The 12,458-nt window shown below is 36.0% G+C and overlaps 1 pseudogene; it reads left to right on the top strand.

Annotated features, from left to right (window-relative positions):
• Positions 1-268: 268 nt before the first annotated feature.
• LOC100610024 (immunoglobulin J chain-like) overlaps positions 269-12,458 on the top strand; it is an 86,916-nt pseudogene continuing 74,726 nt past the window's right edge.

Genomic DNA, 12,458 nt, shown 5'->3' with positions numbered 1-12,458 from the left:
ATCCATTCTTTAAGACAGTCCTGGGACCTAAGAAATTCAGAAGCTTTCTCCTCAGAATGGCATTCTTTGGATACATTTTGCTTTCAGTCACTTATTAAAAACCTTATGAAAACTTTACCCACACTTACCTTGTTTTGTCTAGTGAGAGTCTGACTGTGGAAAAGATCTCCTCTTCAAACCTTTTATCTACTAGGAAATGCATATTTTTCAGACTATAGGCAGCCCACCAATTAGGTTGTGGAGTCTCGAAACATGAAGAGCATAAGCAATGCGTTCAACTGATTGTTGCCTAGAATATGACATCTTACTAAAGGAAAAATCTGCCTGGATGGCAGAACTTATCACGGTCACCAGAGCTTTGCCAACTAGTGAGTAATAATAGGGTTAAGACATATACTGAGAGTAGTATGCCTTTGGAGTAGTCCATGATTTTGGAATACTGAAAAAATGAGTTTTTTGTTTTCTTTAACCTCTGTAGAAATCCCAGTGAAAAAAGTGAAAAATAATCAGCTCATTTAAGAATTTGTAGGTGTTTTAATGCTTTCTAAGAAGGTGACTATGATAAAAGTGTGAATCCATACAACAAGGCAGATCATTGAGGCTAAAAGAAATGCTCAAGCTGCTGATTGATTACACCTGACAGGCAGCCCTCACAAAAGTACTGGCCCATATAATGCTGACTAGAATGGTTCCCACAGGCTACTATAAAATGCCAGCAATGTGGCATCACACTTTGGTTCCAAGTGTGAAAGAGTTACTGGGGAAAAATCTGGTAGAAAATTGGGCAATTGATGTCTGGTGCTTTCATGAGGAGTGCTTTGTGATGCCAGACATTATAAAATATCCCTCAAGCCAGAGAGGACAAATCAGCCATTGTACTCAAGCAACTAGTGGAGGGGAGGGGACTTTTTGCGAAGGGATGAGGTGGCTTTGTGCATGTCTGATCTAACAAACATTGAAAAATTCTTATGTTTAATATTGTGTAATCAAAGTTCCAGTTGAGACCAAATAAGGCTATCAATAATAGTACCATTTAGACAGGATCTGAAAACATGCTGCTTTGCACCATGGCTCAGTGTGGAAGTGCACAACGGGGAAGAAAGAAAAATATATGGTACCTATTAAAAATTATATACCTTTAAAAGTTGAAACTTAGAATAAGAAATATCTATCTGCAGTCATACTCCTGATTCTTCCTCCTAGAAGAAACCATTTTCTGTTATTTTCAGCACTTGTCTCCATACTTCTAAATATAATTTTATCATTTTAAAACATTTTCAGTTTAGATATTAAAATGGTTAACTAAAGAGATTTTGCTCTTTTACATGAACGCACCACTTCCATTATTTTCTCGCTTCCCATCTTCCCAAAGTAGTTGTATCTCAATTGATTAAATTGATATTTGGTTTTTACACCATTATCACCTTTTAAGTATCATTGTCAGCTGAACAATTTATTAAATTTATTTTTTCTTGTATTTTTTATTTTCTATTTTTCTTTCATGTACCTCTTACTAATTAATTCCCAAATATTTTGATGGAACTGCAATCTCTTGTCCATATATCCAAGCAGCTGTTTTGTTTGTTGTCATTTTAAGATATTTCTTAGAGTTCTCAATCCTTCTCCTCCAATTTTTACTGGTTACTTTCTTTGTTTCACAGATGGAATCTTGAGATTCTCCATTATGATCAATCTGGGAATTTCCCTTTACCTCTTTCCTTCATCCTGTGTCCTGAATGCCATGTTTTCATTATTTCTTGGTTTATGCTCTGCTGGAGTACAAATCCCACAGTAGAGTCTTGAGAAGGGCTGTAACTATTTTGCCTTCAGCTTTTGAGATGTTTGGGGATTCATCTTCTTACTGGCTTCCTCCAGTCTTCCTTAGTTATCAGCTTTCTCTAAAGGCAATGTCAGTTACTACCCATTCTTCTAAGTTCTAAAATTTTGTTAACATCTCTTATTTGCTGCTGTTTCCTACTCTGTTCTCTTTATCTTTACACATTGTGCATATTTTATTCCTTTATTGTCATTGTAGTGGGGTTTCAGGAGGGAGCAAGTAGCAGCACCTTTGTTCAACATACCTTGTTAACTATAAAACTCTCATCAGATTTTTAGTTACCATAATCGAGAATGACTAATCTGGTGTGTATACAGGGAAGGCCAGAAGTAGCTCAGGAAAAAAGTCATTCAACAGGCCAGATGATGTATTAAATTGCTGCTGCCAGATGGAGGTTATGCATTCTTCACTGTTAAGGATATTGTGGACTTTTCCTCCTGTTTTCATTTTTAGTTTCACTAAACAAAACGGGCACTAGATGGCTCTATAAAAGCATATATATTCAGAACATTCCATTCAGCTCAAGAATTAAAAAGCATAAAATCTTTTAGAACAAAAGAAAATTTAAGCATTTTTTTAGTTATGAGAAAGTGAGTTGAAAACTATTACTAGCCATTAAGGAATAAATTACACACTTGTAAATTTTTGAAGTGTTCTTTATTGTCAGTAAATATTAATCGAATATGTACCAAATGCCAGGTACTAGAAACAGTGCTGGAGCTGTAGTGATAAGAGAAACAAAAACGGCACTGTCATCATGGAATTTACTGGCAAAGAAAAAAAATTCAGAAGATAAACAAAGAATTACAAATGATGAATTAAACAGTTCCAAGAATGCAAAGTTTTTTTTCTTTAATTTTCCACCTTTATATCCTAATTTTCTTTTTTTTTTCTTTTTTTATTATACTTATAAGTTCTGGGTTATGTGCACAGAACATGCAGTTTTGTTACATAGGTATACACGTGCCATGGTGGTTTGCTGCACCCCTTAACCTGTCACCTACATTAGGTATTTTTCCTAATGTTATCCCTCCCCTAGCCCCCCACCCCTGGACAGTCCCCGGTGTGTGATGTTCCCCTCTCTGTGTCCATATGTTCTCATTGTTCAACTCCCACTTATGAGTGAGAACATGCGGTGTTTTGTTTTCTGATCTTGTGATAGTTTTCTGAGAATGATGGTTTCCAGCTTCATCCATGTCCCTGAAAAGGACATGAACTTATCCTTTTTTATGGCTGCATAGTCTTCCATGGTGTATATGTGCCACATTTTCTTAATCCAGGCTACCATTGATGGGCATTTTGGTTGGTTCCAAGTCTTTGCTATTGTGAATAGTGCTGCAATAAACATACGTGTGCATGTGTCTTTATTGTAGAATGATTTATATTGCTTTGGGTATACGCCCAGTAATGGGATTGCTGGGTCAAATGGTATTTCTAGTTCTAGATCCTTGAGGAATTGCCGCACTGTCTTCCACAATGGTTGAACTAATTTACACTCCAACCAAGAGTGTAAAAGTGTTCCTATTTTTCCACAACCTCTCCAGCATCTGTTGTTTCCTGACTTTTTAATGATCATCATTGTAACTGGCATGAGATGGTATCTCATTGTGGTTTTGATTTGCATTTCTCTAACGACCAGGGATGATGAGCATTTTTCATATGTCTGTTGGCTGCATAAGTGTCTTCTTTTGAGAAGTGTCTGTTCATATCTGTTGCCCACTTTTTGATGGGGTTTTTTGTTATTTTCTTGTAAATTTGTTTAAGTCCTTTGTGGATTCTGGATATTAGCCCTTTGTCAGATGGATAGATTGCAAAAATTTTCTCCCACTCTGTAGGTTGCCCGTTCCCTCTGGTGATAGTTTCTTTGGCTGTGCAGAAGCTCTTTAGTTTAATTAGATCCCATTTGTTAATTTTGGCTTTTGTTGCCATTGCTTTTGCTGATTTAGACATGAGTCTTTGCCCATTCCTATGTCCTGAATGGTATTGCCCAAGTTTTCTTCCAGGATTTTTATGATCCTAGGTATTACGTTTAACTATTTGATTCATCTTGAGTTGATTTTTGTATAACGTGTAAGGAAGGGGTCTAGTTTCAGTTTTCTGCATATGGCTAGTCAGTTTTCCCAACACCATTTATTAAATAGGGAATCTTTTCCCCATTGCTTGTTTGTGTCAGGTTTGTCAAAGATCAGATGGTTGTAGATGTCTGGCGTTATTTCTGAGGCCTCTGCTGTGTTCCATTGGCCTATATATCTGTTTTGGTACCAGTACCATGCGTTTTGGTTACTGTAGCCTTGTAGTATAGTCTGAAGTCAGGTAACATGATGCCTCCAGCTTTGTTCTTCTTGCCCTGGATTGTCTTGGCTATGCGGGCTCTTTTTTGGTTCCATATGAGGTTTAAAGTAGTTTTTTCCAATTCTGTGAAGAAAGTCATTGGTAGTTTGATGGGGATAGCATTGAATCTATAAATTACTTTGGACAGTATGGCCATTTTCATGATATTGATTCTTCTTATCCTTGAGCATGGAATGTTTTTCCATTGGTTTGTGTCCTCTCTTATTTCCTTGAGCAGTGGTTTGTAGTTCTCCTTGAAGAGGTCCTTCACATCCCTTGTAAGTTGGATTCCTAGGTATTTTATTCTTTTAGTAGCAATTGTGAATGGGAGTTCACTCAAGATTTGGCTCTCTGTTTGTCTGTTATTGGTGTATAGGAATGCTTGTGATTTTTGCACATTGATTTTGTATCCTGAGACTTTGCTGAAGTTGCTTATCAGCTTAACGAGATTTTGGGCTGAGATGATGGGGTTTTCTAAATCATGTCATCTGCAAACAGAGACAATTTGACTTCCTTTCTTCCTATTTGAATACCCTTTATTGCTTTCTCTTGCCTAATTGCCCTGGCCAGAACTTCCAACACTATGTTGAATAGGAGCGGTTAGAGAGGGCATCCTTGTCTTGTTCTGGTTTTCAAAGGGAATGCTTCCAGTTTTTCCCTATTCAGTATGATATTGGCTGAGGGTTTGCCACAAATAGCTGTTATTATTTTGAGACACGTTTCATCGATGCCTAGTTTATTGAGAGTTTTTAGCATGAAGGGGTGTTGAATTTTATCGAGATAATCATGTAGTTTTTGTCATTGGTTCTGTTTATGTGATGGATAAAGTTTATTGATTTGTGTATGTTTAACCAGCCTAAGAATGCAAAGTTTTATGAAAAGATATAAGATGCTGTTGGAACATGTAGCAGGATGTCTGACTTAGACTGGGTCAAAGAAGGCTCCTTTGAGGATGTGAGGTCCCAGCTGATGTCTGACGAATGAATAGACTGATGAAGCAACTGCCTGAAAAGATGTGTGTTCTAGGCTGAGGAACAGCATAGTTAAGGTTCCCACGACATGGGAGAGAACATGAGACTGAGAGAAGGCCAAGCTTCCTGGAGTGGAGTTGGCAGAGAGAGAGTGGAACTAGGTGAGGCTTGTGAGGTTTACAGGGGCCAAATCATGAAGGTCTGGGATTTCACACTGAGTCTCCAGGCGGTGGGAAGCTATGAGTGTTTTAAGCATGCTAGTCATGAATTTATGAATTCATGTTTTTATAGATAACTCTTGTCACCGTGTGAAGTATGGATTGGATTTGGTAAAATTTCAACTTTTCTAAAGTTGTCCAAATCACTGGATTAATGATGGTCACCAAAGAATAATTGAAATCAGTGTATAGGAGTAGTGGCTTTGAGGGTCTGGCTTAGAATCTAGTTAGGGACATGGTAGTCCCTCAGATAAAACAATCAAAGGAAACTTTTGCAGAATACATATATATATATATATATATATATATATTTCCTCAAATATCTTATATTTTTAAAATGTATACATGTATCCATATTGATATGGTTTGGCTCTGTGTCCCTACCCAAATCTCATCTTGAATTGTAATCCTCATGTGTTGAGGGAGGGAAGTGATTGGATTATGGGGGGTGGTTCCCCCATGCTGTTCTCATGATAGTGAGTGAGTCTCATAAGATCTGATGGTTTTAAAAGTGGCAGTTTTTCCTGTGCTGACTCTCTCTCTCTCCTGCCACCTTGTGAAGAAGGTACCTGCTTCTCCTTCTGCCCTGATTGTAAGTTTCCTAAGGCCTTCAAAGCCATGCAGAAATGTGGCTCAATTAAATATGCTTTATAAATTATTGAGTCTTGGGTAGTGTCTTTATAGCAGTGTGAAAAAGGACTAACACACACACACAAAGCACTATAGCTAAATGCTTACAGTAAAATGTGGTCTATGATTCCTATTAAAGTTATTATTTTAATTTTTTGATTGAATTTTTAGTTAAATACAATTTATTGTTTATTTTTAATTAAATAGGCATTACTTTATCTTAAATTGATATTTGGTTTGGATGGTATCATAAGATGTGAAGGGATTGAGAATGAGTTACAATGGCATAACTTTGCCTACTTTTTGTTATTTCTCATATATTATGTATAACATATAATATTATTCTCCACTATGTGTTTGTACTAGTTTAGCCTTAATCAGTTCAGTCTTCATTTGATCTACAATTGAACAACCCAAGCCAGAGGAACATACTATAAATTTTTCTAGACATTTTAGAGTTGGAAAGGGTGTTACTGATAATCTTTTTTTTTTTTTGTAATTTTACACTGTGTTTTTGTGGAATCTTAGGCAGTTCCTTTAGGGTGTCTATAAGTTGCCTGGGAAGTGGATGAGTTTCAAGCTGGCAATGCTCTGCCTTCCCCTGCTTAAACTGGAAAAACCCTGCTTATTGGTAAGCTTTTGTGCAAAATTTCTTCTGATGAGAACTTTATGTTGATATAAAGTTGGAAATGCTCTGATTTTGTTCAGTATACTCATTTTTATGGGAGCACACTGAGGGCCAGGGTTGTAAAAGGATTTTCCCAAGTTCCAAATTAAAGAAACAGGACTTTCCCTTAGACATCTGGTGTAAGCAACTCACGAATTCCATTACACACAAAGATAAACTGGTGTGTAAATAAATTTGCATGACTTTTTAAAATGAGAAAGCCCAACCATTTCAAAAAGAAATATAGAATTCCCAGAGTAAATAGAAATTAAATGTTATACAACGTACATAGAAAGAAAAAAAATTGTTCTGTTGTATGAAGAAATCATATTCTTCTATTTATTTATTTATTTATTTATTTATTTATTTATTTATTTGAGACGAGTCTCGCTCTGTGGCCCAGGCTGGAGTGCAGTAGCTTGATCTCGGCTCACTGCAAGCTCTGCCTCCCAGGTTCACGCCATTCTCCTGCCTCAGCCTCCCGAGTAGCTGGGACTACGGGCACCCGCCACCACGCTCAGCTAATTTTTTTTTTTTTTTTTGTATTTTTAGTAGAGACGGGGTTTCACCATGTTAGCCAGGATGGTCTCGATCTCCTGACCTTGTGATCCGCCTGCTTCGGCCTCCCAAAGTGCTGTGATTACAGGCGTGAGCCACTGCACCGCCTATTCTTCTTTTAAATTGTACTGCTTTGCTTAGGTCCATGTTTAAATATAGTAGCATTTACTATAGTCTCTTACAGAGCATAGATGTTCGAAAAATTTTTTTCTGACTCTTTTTAGGAGTTTCTGGAAGGAGGCTACACATGAATTAGCAGGAAAGAAGTGACAACAAAATTTATCAGTTAAGAAGTGACCAAAGAATTAACTGCAACCCCCATCTGGTGCACTATCGCATAGTGAAGTGTTAAGTGACACATAGTGAAGTGTTAAGTGACAATAGCAATGTAAGAACATGGGTGCTCTCGGAGATACTTTCAGGTTAATAAGTCCTAAGAATTAAAATGCCCATTTTTCTAGGAGAAAATTAATTTTTTTTTGTAGTTTCAGGAATCTGGTTCAGAGAATCATGAAAGAACAGTGGAGGCATCATTGTGAACAAGAGTAATAACCACAGTATTTAACCATCAATAGGATGAGAACTTAAAGGAATTAGAATAGTTGATGTCAGTAAGTCTGGATCAAAGTTTTTGGGGTACTCTGCTGAGTCAGATATTATCCCTTCAGTTGCCAGATCCTGGGTTTGCTAGGGGGAAGGGATAAGGGCTTAGGATAGTGACCATTTACCAAGTACTATAGAAATAATGTCAATGTACTAATGTACTGGCTGAAATTCAGTTCCTGTTATGGGAATAAAGAGTCTTTCTCTTTGAAGAATGTTGCCTGGAAATTTATCTGGATCCACTGTATTTATTTCTTAAATCTCTTCTCTTGCCCATCTGTGCACTCATGCAAAATTTGATTGTGGATTTGCTCTTTAGATTCAGATATCACTCTGACTCATTATTTCATCTTTACTTCTCTCCCACATGCACTAATATTTTAGGCTTTGGTGACTCACTTATCTCTGCTATTCTTGGTGGCTGACCTCAGTTTATTGCTTCTTGATTACTTTGTTACATTCGTAAATTTTTCAAAAATAATTTTGGGAGCTCAAAGAATGCTATCACTCTATACATGAGGTGAGGGAAATATATAGAGTAAGTGCCTTTCGAAGTTAAAAGGGTAGTGCTTCAGATGCAATTAATATGTATTCTCTGGTAAAATAGTTAAACAAATTGGAGAAACAATAAGTGGTTATGAATTTAGACATTTTCCCTGGGAAAACAAAGAAAGGCTTGATAAACCTCCTGGGTTAAAGTTCAATTAACTCTTGCTTAATTAATTTAAGTATTCTTAAAATTATAGTTATGGTATTATTTTCAGCCTTGCTTTCAGTCAACATTCCCCAACTTGCCTAATCATAAAATCGTGTATGGTGCTTCTTTAAAAATATGTATTTCTAGCTCCCTTTCTGAAGAGAAATTTTTGTTACTGAAATGAGAATTTCCTAGAAGAGGACCTGGAAATCTAGATGTTAAGAAGCACCCCAGTTAAATCTTATAAACAACCAATTTGAGAGACATTGTTCAGTTTTATAGATCATGTTGTTATAAGGCAATGTTCAAGAACAATCAGAGTGTTTAGTTGAATACTCACAAAAATATTTGCTTCTAAATCTATATAATTTTTTGTACAAAATGCATTAGTGCTTTAATAGCATAATATTGCAGAAAAAATTGTGAAAGACTTAGAAATGCATAGAAAACATTATTGAGTGTCCTCAATGGAAAATTGGACATTATCTAACACAACTTTCAGTTTACCTATTGTAGATATAAAGTTATTTTACAACTTTATAAGTAGTAGGATACTGGTAATGATAAAATGATTCTTTTCCATAGAAAGGTAAATTGTGTCTCATATAAACGCAATTGATATTGGCCTCTTCTGCATGTTTTAAGCAAATTTATTATTGCACACACACACATAGACACACACACACATACTCTTTGGGTCATTCTAACATCTTACTGGTTCTCTCAAGAATGAATGAGTCAGGAAGTCCTAGACAGAGCAACCAAATGAGGGAAAGAAATAAAAGGCATTCAAATAGGTAAAGAAGTCAAACAATCTCTCTTCACTGATGATATGATTCTATACCTAGAAAAGCATAAAGACTCCACCAAAAGGCTACTAGAACTGATACATGATTTTAGCAAGGTTTCAGAATATGAAATTAATGTACAAAAATTACTGATGTATTTCTATACACCAGTAATGTTAGGCTGAGAGTCAAATCAAGAACATAATTCCATTCACAATAGCCACAAAGAAAATGAAATACTTAGGAATATAGCTAACCAAAAAGGTGAAAGATCTCAACAAATAGAAGTATGAAACTCTGCTGAAAGAAGTCAGAGATGACACAAATAAATGGAAAAATATTCCATGCTCATGGATTGAAAGAATCAACATCATTAAAATGGCCATACTGCCCAAATCAACTTACAGATTCAATGCTATTTGTATCAAACTAACAATGTCATTCTTCACAGAGTTAGAAGAAACTAGTCTAAAATTCATGTGGAACCAAAGAAGAGCCTGAATAGCCGAGGCAATTCTAAGAGAAAAGAAAAAAGAGGCGTCACATTACCTGACTTCAAACTATACTATCAGGTTATAGTAACCAAAATGGCATGGTACTGGTACAAAAACAGGCACATAGACTGATGGAACAGAATAGAAAACATAGAAATAAAACTGCACACTTATCACCATCTGATGTTTGACAAGGCTGACAGAAACAAGCAATGGAGAAAGGATTCCTTATTCAATAAATAGTGCTGGGATAACTGGCTAGCTATATGTAGAAGAATGAAACCAGACCCCTAGATCTTTCACCATATATAAAAATTAACTCAAGATGGATTAATGATTTAAATGTAAGACCTAAAACTATAAAAATCCTAGAAGAAAACCTAGAAAATGCCTTTCTTGACATTGGCTTGGCAAAGAATTTTTGACTTAAGTCCTCAAAAGCAACTGCAACAAAAACAAAAATTGACAAGTGGGACCTAATTAAACTAAAAAGCTCCTGCACAGCAAAAGAAATTATCAATAGAGTACTTAGACAACCTACAGAATGGGGAAAATATTCACAAGCTATGCATCTGACAAAGGTCTAATATCCAGAATCTATAAGAAACTTAAATTGACAAGCAAAAAACAACCCCATTAAAAAATGGGCAAAAGACAAGATCAGACTTCTTAAAAGAGAACATACAAGTGGCCCACAAACATATAAAAAATGTTCAACATCATTAATCATTAGAGAAATGCAAATAAAAACCACAATGAGATACCATCTCACATCAATCAGAATGGCTATTTTTAAAAAGTCAAAAAATAACAGATGCTGGCAAGGTTGCAGAAAAAAGGAGATGCTTATAGGCTACTTGTGGGAATGTAATTTAGTTCAGCCATCATGGAAAGCAGTGTGGCAATTTCTCCAAGAATTTAAAACGTCAAAAAATAATAGATGTTGGCAAGGCTGTGGAGAAAGGGGAATGCTTATATACTGTTGGTGGAAATGTAAATTAGTTCAGCCACTGTGGAGAGCAATTTGGACATTGTCCAAGAACTTAAAATAGAGCTACCATTTGACTCAGCAATCTCATTACTGGGTATATACCTAAAGGAATATAGATCATTATACCAAAAAGATACATGTGTTCATATGTTCATCGCAGCACTATTCACCATAGCAAAGACATGGAATCAATCTAGGTGACCATCAGTGATTGAATGGATAAAGAAAATGTGGTACATATATACCATGAATACCACACAACCATAAAAAGGAATGAAATTATGTCCTTTGCAGCAACATGGGTGGAGCTTGAGGCTATAATCCTAAGTGAACCAATGCAGGAACAAAAAACCAAATACCGCATGTTCTCATTTATAAGTGGGAGCTAAACCTTGAGCACACATTAACATAAACATGGGAACAATAGACACCGTGAACTACCAGAGAGGGGAGGGGCGGGGAGGGGGGCATGGGTTGAAAATCTACTGGGTACTATGCTCATGACCTGGGTGCAATATATCCAGGTAACAAAGCTACACATGTACTCCTTATAAATGAAATAAAAGTTGAAATTAAAAAGAAAATAACCAAGACACTCAATGAAGCAGAGAGTAGAATGGTGGTTGACAGAAAAGAGGAGAGGCAAATAGGGAGGTGTTGGTCAAAGGGTACAAAGGTGCATTTTTACAAGATGAATAGTAAGTCCTAGATCTCTACTGTATGTCATGATGAAATACAACACAATAGTTTATTGTATATCTAAAATTTTGTTAACAGGATAGGTCTTATGCTAAGCATTAACATAAGACATACACAAAACATAAATATACATACACAAAAAATAAAAAGGATGAGAGGGATAAAGGAATTAATGAATCAAATAATACCTATGAGAAGTGCTCATTTAATATTTATATCACATTCATAATTGCACCCTCTTTAAAAATTATCAACAAACAGTATGTTATCTACATCTTTTGTATCCACCCAAGAAAGAACCAAGCCACCAGTTATTATACTGCCTTTTTAGTCAAAGAGTATACATAGTGCCTAGTTGAAATTAATCAACCACCCTAGAGTTTGCCTTTTAAAAAGCACACCGAGAGTTACATTTTTAGAGGAATTGAGAAAACAGTTTCTAGGGGCAATGCCACTCTGGTGATTATATAAACTATATTGGACAACATGGACCATGACAATTTTCAGAACAGGAGGATTACTGTTAAGTTACTGCTTGGGAATCTGTATTTGTGCCCTGACACTAGTCTCTGTTCCTTCCCTGGAAGAGAAAAGCTCTAACGAGTGCCGCAGTCTGGGTTGCCCAAGAGTAACTGGTGCAATCCTGATTCCATATGGTTTAGTCTTTCATAGGTACTTTCTCCACATTATTTATGAATATAGGTCTTGAGGTAAGTAATGAGGGAGATCACATTGCCTGCTTCAGTGACTCAGAACTGAGGCAGACACATAAACCTATTATGATATTAATAATAGAGGAAGGTACAAGTTACACAGTAACCATGGAAACAGTTAAATGATCAAGGAGTCCGGGAATTTTTAACAGAAAATGTGACATTTAAACATGATCATAATTTTTTTCCTAGAATAAAATGTTTATTTAGTCTTTTAATTATTAAAGTAGTACACAAATCCATGCTAGCCATAAAAATGTC

Source organism: Pan troglodytes, chromosome 7 (genome assembly GCF_028858775.2).
Source record: "Pan troglodytes isolate AG18354 chromosome 7, NHGRI_mPanTro3-v2.0_pri, whole genome shotgun sequence".
Taxonomy (NCBI): domain Eukaryota; kingdom Metazoa; phylum Chordata; class Mammalia; order Primates; family Hominidae; genus Pan; species Pan troglodytes.
Note: the sequence above shows the minus strand (reverse complement) of the source record. Positions and strands in the feature narration are given on the sequence as shown.